We start from the raw sequence: 12,131 nt of genomic DNA, 5'->3' as shown, positions 1-12,131 counted from the left end.
CGCGGCAGCCATGGCCGCGCGCCTCCGCTCGCTCGCTCCCGGCCCGCCCGCCGCCAGGCGCCGGGTAAAGTCTTAGGTTCAGGGAACAAAGCCTGGCTTGGTAGGGAGCTTTTCGCTCGTTCGCTCCGTGCTGCTTTGCCTGCTTTCTTTTTCGTCTTAGGACTCTGGGTCGTCGCTCCCGAGCCCTCCCTCTGCCCGCCCTCTCGTCTCGGGCCCCGGGTCCCCGAGTCTCCAGCCCCCTCCGCCAAGTCTTCGTCTCTGGGTGGGTTCTTCAGCCCCAGGGAAACTTGGGGGTGGATACCGGGGGAAGGGGCGCTAGGAGGAATGGGAACGACGCGGGCCGTTCGCTCCCGCCCCACCCCGTGTCTAGGGGTCTTTTTGGATGGCCGCCCTCGGGCCCTTTTCTCGGAGGCCACTCTGGAGGGTAGACGCTGTCACACGCAGACACTTATTCATTCAACAGATACTAAACGCTCGTTGCCAGTCGCTGGGATCGAGTAGAGAGCAAAACATATTCCTGCCCTCGGGGAGCTTCCTGTCGGGTTCACAGACACACACGCACGCACAGGGACTCGGAGCCCCAGAGACACACACTGAGGCACCCACAGACACGAGCTAACTCCCAGCTTCAGTCACACCACTGACCCTCCCAGAGACACGAACCTCCGCTCCAGCCCCGCGGGCGCGCTTAGAGACCCACGAGAGTTAGAGACCCGCAACCACGAGGTGCTCACGAACACCAGTTACACTTGACCTCTAGGCACGCACACAGACACACAGCGTAACTCACACGCAGCACTCCAGAGGACTAATGTCCCCGCAGTTGGGTCTGGGAGAGAAGTGAGGGGCGTCGGCCCAAACGCTTCTTCCCAAGACCTGTGTGGGCAAGGGGGGGGTGAGATCTGACCCCCAAAAAACTTCCTAAAGGGGGGCGACGCTCGTGGGACTAAAGGTCACCCGCCCCCCACAGCGGGAGTTCGGGTGGCGTAGGGGAGAAGGCAGCCCTGGGGCTTCAACGACACTTCAAAGACCTCGAGGCCGGGAACGCTTCCTGCGGGGGAGGGGCAAACAGAGAGGAGAAGGGAAGACGGGCCGGGGGACTGGAGGTGGAGGAGGCCGCCCCCCCTTCGGTGCACTGCCCCCTGGCAGACTCTTCCGCCGGGTCCGCCTCCTTTTCACCAGCACCTGTTCAACCGGAACATCAAGGGCCTGGGGCCCCGCCGCGGCCCCCCGTCGGCTCTTTAGTACCTTTCATCCGGGAAGGGAGGTGAATCCCCGCCCAGGAGGGGGGAGTAGGGCGGGGGAGAACTTGTCCTTGACCTGGTCTTTAGCGTCAGGGATTTACTCCCTTAATCCCGGAGAGGCGGGATTGTGGGGAGGTCGGGGAAGCTGAGTTCTGGGCTGCAGCCCCCCACCTCCCCTCGCTCCGGTGGACACAGGGAATCTCGGAGGGCTGCCGGGACGAAGAGGCTACATCCTACACAGGGTGGTGTGGGGGAAGCCGGTCTCTTTGACCTCCGTGCCTGGAAGTAGGGGCCGAGAGCCAGATTATTGCGATGGCCGGGATTCCGGCGAGGACTTCCGCGCTTCGGTTCATTGGTCAAATTTGTAAATTTCGCAAACACGAAAAGTTAACAAGACACAGAGGAGAAACTGCACTTAGGGGTTTCTAACGAATTACCTTTACTAGCAAGAATAAAACTGCAAGAATGTTAAACATAAAAATGTCAGTCCTAAATCATGCACGAGTTTCAGAATATTTGAATATTTGCTTTTGGGACCCACCGCTGCCCAAGTGGCCGCAGTTTCGGGTTTCGCCGGACGGGGGTCACTAAAAGGTGCCTATGCCCAAGGGGGGGGACGACCTGGAGACAGGGGCCGGGAAGCCTTTGTCTCAGGTCACCCCGCGCCGGGTTTGTCGCCTAAGTTTATGGGATGGACTGAAGACAACACTTGTAAATTTAGCGTTTTAGGAACATTGTTTCGTTTAATCCTACCCACACCCTTTTAGGATGGGTGTTCATATCTCCCATTTTGTGAATGGAGCAGCTGAGGTTTCGACGGGAAGAAGTGACTCGCCCAAAGTCACTCAGCCTGAAATTGGCAGAGTCGGGACTTGAACCCATTCTGTGCCCCGCTACGACAGGGGTTCCGCCACCACGCGTTGGTCGAGAGCGGGTGCGGAGCTGGGATGTCCAAGCCTCCTCTACCGGCCCATCCGCAAATGCTCCCTGCGAGGTCTGGGGAAACCCGGTGCCCCGCGGGCTGGGCTGGATTCGTGGCGGGTACCCAGGGTCGAGCTGTCAAGTTCAATCTCAAGCTTCCATCATTTATTTTCCTGAGCGCCCACTATGTGCCGATCCGCAAAAAACAAGCAAGAGCAGGAACCAGCCAACAAGTGGTTCAAGTTAACCGCGCTCTCCCCGGAGTAACTGAGCACTGCTTTGGGGTGTCACGCAGACCCTGGCGGTGGGACTTTCGGCGAGTGACTTCCCCTCTCCGAAATCCGGCTTGTCCCTCTGTAAATGGGGCGTTAGTACCCCTGGACAGAGGCTGTAGCGAACACCGAACGAAAATCCTTTTGTAAAGCGTGAAGGCACACAGTAGGTGCTCAATCCCTGCTCGTGCCCTCTCCGCCGCCCTATGCGTGCCGGGGCCGCGCGCTCCCGCTCCTGCTTCCCGCCTCCCGCACCTTCTCCCGTCTCGCGCGTCCCGCGGCGAAAGGACTGGGGTAGAAACGACCAAACAGAAAATTATTTCCGCCCGCTCGCCCCGCCCCGCCCGTCCCCGGAGCCAGAAGGGGATTGTGGGGCCGCCGCGGCCGCCGCCGGAGCCGAGCGGGGCGGAAGCGCGCGTTGCGCTGCTGCTCGGGCCCGACCGCGCCGGCCCGCACCTCCTGGCCCGGAGCTGCGGGCTGCGGTCGGGGCGGTCCCGGGGCCCGAAGCGGCTGCCGCCGGGCAAGTTTCCGCGAAGCCTGGCTCGCTGGTTCCGGGAATCAAGCGGGGGAGGCTGGAGGGTGTTGAGGTTTCGTTTCTGCCAGCCGACCGAGCGCTTGGTTTCGCAGGTGCCAGGGGTCGGGGGTACGACCTCTCCCTCTGGGCCATTAGACAGACCGGGGCTCGGGGAAGAGGCTGCGCCAACTCCCGAGGGTTTGCGCTTCCTTCGCGTCTCGTTTGCACACCATTTTCTCCCCTAAAACCAAAGCTTCTGACCTTGGGGGTGTTCGAAAAGGTTAAGTCACTTTCCCCCAGGTAGTCCAGCCAGCGAAAGGCTTCGGCTGGGAGGCCTCCCGCCCGAGCGGGGACCTGTTAGAGTCAGGCAGACCTAAGTTCGAGTCCCGACCCTGCCACTTTCTTGCTTTGACCATGGATTAGTAGTGACTTATCTGGGACCCTCAGTTTCCCCATCGCAGACTGTAGTACCAACCTCAGGGCTGATATGAGCAGTGACGATGTCAAAGAAGGCACAAAGAAGGGTGATTTCCCCATTAAAGGGTATGACTCGGAGGCGATCTATCCAGTAGGCCTGGGTGGCTTAGGAGGGTGGGTGTACAGTTTGTTTCCTAAGTCAGACACCCTGTGCGAGATGGAGGGAGGCTCAGTTTCAGGAGGAACTGGTGGGAGTGAGGGGATTTCCCTGACATTAGGAAGTCAGCAGTCATGATTATTGTAAATAGTGACTCTGCATATGTGGGAGTTTGGGCTTTTCAGGTCTTTCTACAGGAAGAACACAGTGCTTAATATCAAATCTTGCCCTCTGCCATTAGCTAGCAGCCTCAGTTTGCCAATTGCTAAAATGGTGATAGTTGGATTCCCCCCCGCCCCCATCTTACCCCAGTCTACAGGATTTTGGTAACTCCACCTGGCCAAGGTCCTAGCAAGTGCTTCAAGAGCTGTGCGTGAGCCCAGGTAGTTCCCTGACCATGTTAGAGCATCAGGGACCTCCTTTAGGGAGATAGGATGGGTAGGAAGGGAACAAGTTCATGGGATGAGGTAGTATCTACCCAAACTTTTTCCAGAGCTGCATGGACCCTAGTCCCAGCCCTGCCCCTAACCAGCAGTGTGACCTTGGGCAAAGCAGTCACCCTCTCTGGTATTTGGTCAGGTGACCAGATCTTGAAAGTCCCCTTTGTGGTAACATTCTATAAGTTGATGACTCTGCTCCTGGGGAAATTTCCAGGGTAAGCAATGACAGATGACTAGCACATTTGCCCTGCTATGTTCCACGTTACCAGTTCCTCTTACAGCCTAATCTTTTTTTTTTTTTTTTTTTTTTTGAGACAGAGTCTTGCTCTGGCACCCAGGCTGGAGTGCAGTGATGTGATCTCGGCCCACTGCAACCTGCACCTTCTGGGTTCAAGAGATTCTTCCGCCTCAGCCTCCTGAGTAGCTGGGACCACAGGCTCGTGACACCACGCCCGGCTAATTTTTTGTATTTTTAGTACAAACGGGGTTTCACCGTGTTAGCCAGAATAGTCTCCATCTCCTGACCTGATGATCCCTCTGCTTCAGCCTCCCAAAGTGCTGGGATTACAGGTGTGAGCCACCATGCCCGGCCTTACAGCCTAATCTTCATCCCTCCTCTTATAGTTACCATCAGGACAGAAGTTGAAAAAGTTTAATTATTTGGTCTTTCAGCAGAAACTCACTGAATCATTATGTGCTGGCCATGGGAGATACACAGATAGCACCTGGGGATGACAGACATAAGAAAGTATTAACAGATACATGGAGACACATGGGAGGTACACAGATAGATAGTGGGGGTGATAGACATAGAGAATTATTAACTTCAGGGTGAAAAGGGCTATAACAGTGCTATGAATGGTGCTGATACTGCAGGGAGGAAGTAGCTGAGTTTATGGGGTCAGGGAAGGCCTGAACTGGGACCAAGTTGGTGAGGGAGAGTTTGCAGGCAGTTAAGGGGCAGAAGAGCATTCCAGGCAAGGGGAACAGCATGTTCAAAGGCGCAGAGGTGGCCGGGCGCGGTGGCTCACGCCTGTAATCCCAGCACTTTGGGAGGCTGAGGCGGGTGGATCACGAGGTCAGGAGTTCAAGACCAGCCTGGCCAAGATGGTGAAACACCATCTCTACTAAAAATACAAAAATTAGCTGGGCATGGTGACAGGCACCTATAATCCCAGCTACTCGGAAGGCTGAGGCACAGAATTGCTTGAACCCTGGAGGCAAAGGATGTAGTGAGCCGAGATTGTGCCGCTGCACTCCCTGGATGACAAGAGTGAAACTCTGTCTCAAGAAAAAAAAAAAAAAAGAATTAGCGGGGCATGGTGGCACATGCCTGTAATTCCAGCTACTCGAGAGGCTGAGGCAGGAGAATTGCTTGAACCCAGGAGGCGGAGGTTGCAGTGAGCCGAGATTGCGCCATTGCACTCCAGCCTGGGCAACAGAGCAAGACTCCATCTCAAACAAACAAACAAACAAACAAAAAAGGTAGGATGTTAAGAAGGATGTTCAGATGAACCCCATCCACCAAATCCATCCCCTAGGCTGTACCTCTGGGAGTTCTCCCCTCAGTCTTGCCTGGTGCAGTCTAAGGTATTTGGTGGATGGGGTCCGTCTGTGCACTGAACAGTAGAACCCAGGAGCAGGGAGGGTTGATGGAGCTGGTAACAAACTGCTTTGGATGTGCTGACGTTGGGTGCCTATGGCACAAGAGGTGGTGATGCCCAGTAGGCAGTTGACTATTTGTGTCTGGATCAGCAGAGAGGGTGAGAGGGAGAGCCGGATGTCCTGAGCAGCAGGAGAGTTTATGTTATAGAAGTCAAGGACATTTAAGGAGGAAGCAGTGCTAGGGTCACATGCCATTGAGAGGTCGAGGGAGGGAAGGGTTCTACAAGGAAGAGGTCCCTGGTGACCTCAGCCTGGAAGGCTGCAGGCACTGGTGGTGGTGGACGCTGACCGCAGTGGGTCAAACATGAATTGGGAGGGGAGAAGGGAGGAAATAATGGATTGGGAGGAAAGGGAGGAAATAGTGGAGAATAGCACTAGGGGGATGGGAAGATCAGGAGGCAAGGAACTTGGAGGCAAGGCTGGACACCCATGATGTTGACGATGACAATAGCAACAATAACAGCAACAGCTCCCCATTCGGTGAGAGTTTATTATGTGCCAAGCAATGTGCTAAGCATGTAATATACTCCCTGCAACAAGACTGAGATAGGTTCTATTCTTGTTGCCATTTTACAGAGCTACTCGGACTCTAGTCCCAGCCCTGCCCCTAACCAGCAGCGTGACCTTGGGCAAAGCAGTCACCCTCTCTGGTGTTTGGTCAGGTGACCAGATCTTGAAAGTCCCCTTGGTGTTAACATTCTGTAGGTTGATGACTGTACTCCTGTGGAAATTTCTAGGGTGAGGAAAGAGCAGTGGGTGCAAAAGTAGGATTTGCACCTCACTTTTTTTTTTTTTTTTTTGAGACGGAGTTTCACTCTTGTTGCCCAGGCTGGAGTGCAATGGCATGATCTCAGCTCACTGCAACCTCCACCTCCCAGGTTCAAGCGATTCTCCTGCCTCAACCTCCTGAGTAGCTGGGATTATAGGCATGTGCCACCACGCCTGACTAATTTTGTATTTTTAGTAGAGATGGGGTTTCTCCATGTTGGTCAGACTGTTCTCAAACTCCCGACCTCAGGTGATCCGCCTGCCTTGGCCTCCCAAAGTGCTGGGATTACAGGCATGAACCGCCATGCCCAGCCCTGGCTAATTTTTTTTTTTTTTTTTTTTTTTTTTTTTTTTTTAGTAGAAATGGGGTTTCACTATGTTGGCCATGCTGGTCTTCAACTCCTGACTCCGTGATGTGCCCACCTTTGCCTCCCAAAGTGCTGGGATTACAGGCATAAACCACCACACCTTGCCTGGGCTGATCTTGACTCAGCTCAGGCAATCCTCCTGCCTCAGCCCCCAAAAGTGCTAGGATTACAGGTGTAAGCCACCATGCCCAGCTAGCACCCTGCTTTTAACTAGGTGTCCAAGGGGTTGGTCTGAATTATCAATCAGGGAGGTGTTCTGGGGCTAATTCAGAACTCATGTTTCCCTGCTCCCCAAGACTCTCTCTATCTGTGTGACACTACTGTTAATTCACTGTCATCTATGTAATCAGTTACCATTTGCTGACCCCAACTGTGTGCCAGATAATGGGCCAGGCACTGATACTGCAGGAAGGATAAGAGCAGTTCTGGTCCTGTAGGTGCTTGGGGTTGAGGGGAAGGCCGCCGGACAGGCAGTACAATATGCCTTATATCCGGGGATGGACCACCTGCAGAGGGAGTCCACCATATTTAGAGGGTACAAGTGTTTGGTGGGGAAGGAAGGGAAGATGAGAGAAGACAGGAGGAAGGGGATCAGGACACCTCACACATGGCCCAGGCTTGATCCCAGGAGGATGAGGTCACATGGAAGATGCTGAGCAGATGCACATTGGTGACTTTTGCTGTGGCCACAGAAGAGTAGGCAGTTAGAGGGGTTAGAATGAAAGATGGAGCCACTTTCGAAATTACTGCAAGTGCTAGAAGGGAAGCTCTGTAGGGCACTGATTTTTATGTGTTGTGTTTGAGCATCGGGATCAGCGTCTGGCACAGAGTAGGTGCTCAGCTAACACTTATTGAATGAATGAATGCTTGAACCTCTCTGGGAGTGTCCGTGGGGGTGGAGAAAGGGGAGTTTTAGAGGGTGAAATCAAAAGAAGGGGATAATTGACAATTGGTGGTCATGGAGTAAGAGGATGACTACCAGGTTTCTGCCTGAAGCTGGAATCCTGAGGAAGGGAGGAAGAGCAGGGCTGGCAAAGGGCTGATGAGTTCAGTTTGGGGCTTGCTGAGCCTGAGGTCCAGTGGACTGTCCCAGAAGGGGGTTGAGTGTACGTATCATATTAAAAATTATAAACTGCTTCTGAAGTCTATGTCATATATCCTGTGTCTACCTCTTCTGCCATATTCTTGATACTCTGAAAAAAATTCAGAGGTGTCTTTGAGCATTGTCAGCAATAGATGGTAACTGAAGCCCTGGAGCAGGTGAGATCATGACGGGAGGCTGTGCAGGTGCAGAGCCTGAAACTCTCCCTCCATCACTGGATACAAGTAAATGGGGTCCTAGGAACTTGAGAGAAGACAGAAAGGAGAGAGGGAGTGTCCCTGCAAGGCAGGTGTCTCAGAGAGGGGTGACTGATCCAGCACGGTGAAGGGGAATATAGCCCATCCTTCCTAGGGGCTGGGCTGTGAGGACAGCAGGGGAGATGGATGCAAGGTCAAAGGAAGGGTGGCACATGAGTTCTTTTTAGGGGGAACAGTCTCAGGTGTGATAGCTTGCATGGACAAGATGAGGCGCTCTGTCGTGCCAGAGAGAAGGGAGGAAGCAAAGGATGTGGACAGATTGGCGTGTGTGTGTGTATGTGTGAGATGAGCGTGTGTGTGTGTGTGTGTGTGTGTGTGTGTGTGTGTACAGGATTTTTCTGCTTGATAGACTGTTATTTTCTCTTTAAAAACTTTTTTTTTTTTTTTGAGACGGAGTCTCTCTCTGTCGCCCAGGCTGGAGTGCGGTGATGAGATCTCAGCTCTCTGCAACCTCTGCCTCCCAGGTTCAAGTGATTCTCCTGCCTCAGCTTCCTGAATAGCTGGGACTACAGGCGCCTGCCACCATGTCTGGGTATTTTTAGTTGAGACAGGGTTTCACCATATTGGCCAGGCTGGTCTCCTGACCTTGTGATCTGCTTGCCTTGGCCTCCCAAAGTGCTGGGATTACAAGCATGAGCCACCCACCGTGCCCAACCCTAAAAAATTTTTTAAGGCCAAGCATGGTGGTTCATACCTATAATCTCAGCTCTTTTGGAGGCCAAGGCAGGTGGATCACTTGAGGCCAGCAGTTCGAGACCAGCCTGGCCAACATGGTGAAACCTTGTCTCTACTAAAAATACAAAAATTAGCTGGGTGTGGTGGTGCACCTCTGTAATCCCAGATACTTGGGAGGCTGAGGCATGAGAATTGCTTGAACTTGGGAGGCGGAAGTTGTAGTGAGCTGAGATCGTGCCACTGCACTCCAGCCTAGGCAACAAAGCAATACTCTGTCTTTTTTTTAGGCTAGATACTTTGAGAGCCCAAGGCAGGAGGAATCACTTGAGCTCAGGAGTTTGAGACCAGCCTGGGCAATATAATAAGACCCTGGCTCTACAAAAAATTTAAAAATTAGCTGGGCATGGTGGTGGGTACTTGTAGTCCCAGCTACTTGGGAGGCTGAGGTGGGAGGATCTCTTGAACCTGGGAGGTCAAGTCTGCAGTGAGTAATGATCCTACTGCTGCACTCCAGCCTGGGTGACAGGGTAAGACCCTGTCTTAAAAAAATATTTAGTTCTCTATTTTTAAAATCAACTTTATTAGGCTGGACTCGGTGGCTCACTCCTGTAATCCCAGCACTTTGGGAGGCCAAGGTGGGTGAATCACCTGAGGTCAGGAGTTCGAGACCAGCCTGACCAATATGATGAAACCCCATGTCTACTAAAAATATAAAAATTAGCCGGGTATGGTGGCGTGCACCTGTAATCCCAGCTACTCGGGAGGCTGAGGCAGGAGAATCGTTTGAACCCGGGAGGCAGAGGTTGCAGTGAACCGAGATCACACCATTGCACTCCAGCCTGGGTAACAAGAGTGAAATTCTGTCTCAAAATAAAATAAAAAATAAAATAAAATAAAATAAAATAAAATACTTTGTTATTGTATAAATTTACATATAATAAAATGCACACATTTTCAATGTACAGGTGATGACGTTTGACCAGTGTATACAGCTGTACAACTACCACCCCCTAGAGATATAGAACATTTCCATCTCTTTGGAAAGTTTCTTCCTATCCCATTGCAATCAGTCCTTTGGCCCCAGACAGCACTGATCTGATTTCTATCACTGTAGGTCACACTAGGTGAGTGTCACTGCTTCTAGAACCTCCTAAGAGTGTATTATATGTACTCTTTTGTGCTCAGCTTCCCCCACTCAGCACTGTGTTTTTCTCTGAGACAGAAAGCAAAGTCATTGCTGAGATGGGGGCTCTGGTGGAGGGCAGGAGAAGGAGCCACACCACCCGGCTGTAGGATAGAGGGGCCAGAGGGCATTGGGAACAGCAAGCAGACAGTGTCCTCTGACTGTGGCCTGCAACGAAAGCAGAGAAAGCAGCGGTGTGGATTTAGAATCAGGTATGGGGCTGTGCTCAGAGAACTGAGGACTCCAGGGTGCAGCAGGCCTTGGTAAGCCTGGACTTAGACGGGGACAGAGGCCTTCAGGATGCTAGCAGGAGTTGGGATTCAAAATCCTGGAGTTGTGCCTGACTCCTCCTACTCTCCAGCAGCTTCCTGGCCATCTCTGCTGTGCAAATGTCTCTGGATCCTTTCCCCCTGTTCCCTGACACTGGTCCAGGCCCTTAGTGCCTTGAGCCTGACCCTGTGCTTTTGCAGCCAAGCCTTGGCTGGGATCCATGTCTCCTCCCTCGTGTGGAGACTCTTTATCCTGATCTGCACTCTCTCCCTCTCCTGCCTCTTCCTGGCAGCCTCCACATGGGCTCAGGCCACCACCCTCTGTGTCTCCCAGATCCCTCTGCTCTGCTTCATAAGTCAGGAGACCAAGCACAGCCTCCACATGTGCAGCACACTTAGCTCTCTGGTTCCTCCTCACCCTGCTGGAATTGCTCTGTCGCAGGTCACCAGGAACCACCTGTCCTGGGCATTTGCTGGAGGTTGTGGCTGTCTGGTGTCCCCATTCCTAGGTCAGGGGAGTGCCCCAGTGGGTGATCTGTCCTGGAACCCTGGATCTACCCTTGCTTCCTCCTTCCCATCCTACACCCACCACTTCATCCACAGCCTTTTCCTTCTCAACTGATGGCAATTCCATCTTTCTTATTGTTCAGGCTGAAAACCTTAGAATCATTCCTGACTCCTCTCCCACATCCATTCTGTCAGCAAATCCTGTCTGCTCTACCTTCAAAATATGTGCAGAATGTGATGACTTGCCACCATCTCCCCTGTCATTTTCTCCCCTGGATTACTGTGGTCACCTCCTAACTGGTCTCCCTGCCTCCATCCTTGGCCCTGCCATTTATTCCCTACACAGTGGCTGGAGTGATCCTATTAAGCTATAAGATGATCAGGTCACCTCTGGGCTCAGAGTACCCCAGGTGTTCTCATGGTATTCAAAGGGAAGCCTGAGGTCTAGGCACTGTGGCTCACACCTATAATCCTAGCAGTTTGGGAGGCCGAGGCAGGCAGATCACTTGAGGTCAGGAGTTCGGGACCAGCCTGGGCAACACGATGAAATCCTGTCTCTATTAAAAAGATAAAAAAAATTAGCTGGGCGTGGTAGCACACACCTGTAATCCCAGCTACTCGGGAGGCTGAGGCAGGAGGATCCTTTGAACCTCAGAGGCGGAGGTTGCAATGGCCCAAGATCACACCACTGCCCTCTAACCTGGGCAACAGAGTGAGACTCTGCCAAAAACCAAAGAGAAGCCCAAGTCCTTCCAGGGGCCTACAGGGTCCTATGCAACCTACTGTCCCAATCCCTCCAGCCTCTTCTCCATTCCACCCCAACCCCCATCCTTTGATTACCAGCTTCCTTGCTGCTTCCTGGCATGCTCCTCCCTTCGCGATTAGGCTTTTCTGGACCATCCTATTTATTTATTAATTTTTAGTGAATTAATTTTTTTTGAGACAGGGTCTTACTCTCTCACCCACACTTGAGTGCAGTGGCACAGTCTCGGCTCACTGCAGCCTTGACCTCCCTGGGCTCAGGTGATCCTTCCAGCTCAGCCCCCTGAGTAGTTGGGACTACAGGCATGTGCCACCATGCCAGGCTAATTTTTGCATTTTTTGTAGAGACGGGGTTCGCCATATTGCCCAGCTGGTCTTGAACTCCTGGGCTCAAACGATCCACCCGCCTCAGCCTCCCAAACTGCTGGGATTACAGGTGCGATCCACCAAGTCCTACAGGACCACCCGATTTAAAACTGCACCCTGGGCCGGGCGCGGTGGCTCAAGCCTGTAATCCGAGCACTTTGGGAGGCCGAGACGGGCGGGTCACGAGGTCAGGAGATCGAGACCATCCTGGTTAACATGGTGAAACCCTGTCTCTACTAAAAAA

At 53.0% G+C, this 12,131-nt stretch overlaps 1 long non-coding RNA gene across 1 annotated transcript; it reads right to left on the bottom strand.

Annotated features, from left to right (window-relative positions):
• Positions 1-448: 448 nt before the first annotated feature.
• On the bottom strand, positions 449-4,063 carry LOC113220193. Its single transcript, XR_003307117.2, has 2 exons — positions 3,427-4,063; positions 449-2,553 (listed from the first exon to the last, which is right to left on the bottom strand). It is a non-coding gene; the product is annotated as an uncharacterized LOC113220193 (long non-coding RNA).
• Between the last annotated feature and the right edge of the window lie 8,068 nt (positions 4,064-12,131).

The sequence above is a fragment of the Piliocolobus tephrosceles genome, chromosome 16, assembly GCF_002776525.5.
Source record: "Piliocolobus tephrosceles isolate RC106 chromosome 16, ASM277652v3, whole genome shotgun sequence".
NCBI lineage: Eukaryota > Metazoa > Chordata > Mammalia > Primates > Cercopithecidae > Piliocolobus > Piliocolobus tephrosceles.
This window is presented reverse-complemented; position numbering and strand designations above follow the sequence as displayed.